We start from the raw sequence: 2,264 nt of genomic DNA on the forward strand, positions 1-2,264 counted from the left end.
ATTTATCAATTGCATCAGACTATACAAAGAAATTTTAAGCTTATTTTACCAGAATAAAAAGGTTGTCCTGCTTTTTCTGAATCATGAGAATAGAGAACAAGATGCCTTTATAGCAAAGGACTGAATAAGTGAATCAGTTTCCCTAACAATGAGCTATGAAAGTTCTGTTTGTGTTCCTGCTCTACAGAATAATGGTCTCTTAATAAATCAGTATATCTTCACCTCAGTAAAGTCAGTGTTGCTGTGTTATGACAATAACACTATTGTTACAATGTACAAGGAAAAAACTAAATATGTCAGTGCCAATTACCCTATCAATAAGAATCAGGTCTATTATGTATATTTTCATGGTGATAATCAAACAATATTTAATATATATAATATTGGCTCACTTATAATCTGTAAATTCCTTTTACACAATTGAGTTAAGAAGTTTTTATGCTGCCCTGACTATTTTTGGCTGATCACTAATTGACATTTCCAGTGGGTTGATGCTTTAGCACTATTCTTTTACAGCTTTGTTATTGTCGTGCCAATGTTATTTTTAACCTCTGAAATTCTAGAAACTCCCTTCAGAGGACTTCACTAATTAGACTCCAGTATTTGACGTAAACTGCTCAATTAACCTTTTGCTAGTGAAAATTAATTTTTCAACCCATGGCATAATGCTGATTCTTGCAACATATTTCATATTAACGTTGACATGCATCTGATTATGCTCACTCAAAAAAAGTAACAATCCTTAGTTTTCAACATTAACTGAGCCCACATATCTTTTGTAATGGTGATGCCTGCATTGTTGGCTAATAATAGGAAAGTCTCAGAATATTAGAGTCTTTAATCCTAGAATCATTTTCTCATAGCCCTTTAATGGCAGTGTTTAGCAACTCACAACCTTCCTCAAATTAGATGCCACCACAGTTTAATTTTGTAACTTTAATTTCTGATGATTACTATATGGTGTTTTAAGATTATTTTTATTTTGATACCCTGTTTGGAGAAGTTTGAGATGTAACTTATGTTTTGTGCATTTCTTAAGCATGATGTATTCTTTTATAGTTTTCCAACTGATTATATGTCTGATCATTGGAGGCAATTCACACAATCAGAAAGATAATCTGTGGAGGGAATCCTTGGTTTCTACTGTCTATGATTTGTTTTACCTTACAGACAACCATTGAAGCAAGGCCAGCAAAACACCGAAAGCCTGCAAATATAAATTTATGTGCATCCATGGATGCTTCATGAGATGTAAGTGCAAGGATCAGACTAGGCCCGACATCATCTGGCTCATTTTATCCAAAATCACCATGTTCTGTGGTGCTTTTGCTCCTGATGATCTGCAGTGATGCATTTCTTATCTGGTTTTCATCTCATTACTGCTGCCTCCTAGATTTGCTCAGTCTTGACTTACCATGGCAATGAGATGGAAGATCTTCTGGTGTGGAAAATAGCTGTGAAATATCCAGTCTTGATCTGCCAATGTAGCTTACAAAGATTCCCTAAAATGTATTTCTCTTCCAAGATATTTAAGTTGTAGCACATGATTTAATGTTAAATGGCTAACTGTACACTGTCATCACCAACTTTTCTACGTCATGATAGTATTGCCTCTTAATTGATAATTTTACCAGAACCAGCAAACCAGCAACCAATTACCACCAACATATCACCTGTGAAACCACAGGAACCAACACACTTGACCATTGTTAAACCACGATCAAGAATGCTTAATATGCCATCTCATGTTTGCACTTAGGAAAGTCCAATCACTTGGCTGTATTTCTACCTCCAGTAGACAGGGAGAGACTAATGACCACAGCATCAGTGGTGAGGACAACAAAGGTATGGTCAAAGGAGGTGGAGGAGTGCTTACAGGACTGCTTTGAATCGGTAAACTGGACTCACCTTCGAATCTGACTACATATTCCACAGTCAGCATAGTTAGACCTGTGTGTATGAGTGTGTGCCTTTAAGAACATACCAAACCACGAGCTGGGGATGATCCAGGAGATTCAGTCTGTTGAGGGCTACATAAAACATTAGGATTCACTCAGTCTTAGCTCTCATCAGTCTGTGCTGAGATTGACTGGCATCCATCCAGCAATCCAAGAACTGGTTACTGGAGCTGTTGCTAAAAATGTCCCTCTGTCTAATGCTTACCAAGTTGTTTAGGTAACCTAATATGGTTACCATTGCTGAAGTTATTAGTTATGGAGAACATCAATGAGGTCAAATAATTCTAAGAATTACCTAACACAGAA

This window comes from Hemitrygon akajei, chromosome 3, assembly GCF_048418815.1.
Source record: "Hemitrygon akajei chromosome 3, sHemAka1.3, whole genome shotgun sequence".
Taxonomy (NCBI): Eukaryota; Metazoa; Chordata; class Chondrichthyes; order Myliobatiformes; family Dasyatidae; genus Hemitrygon; species Hemitrygon akajei.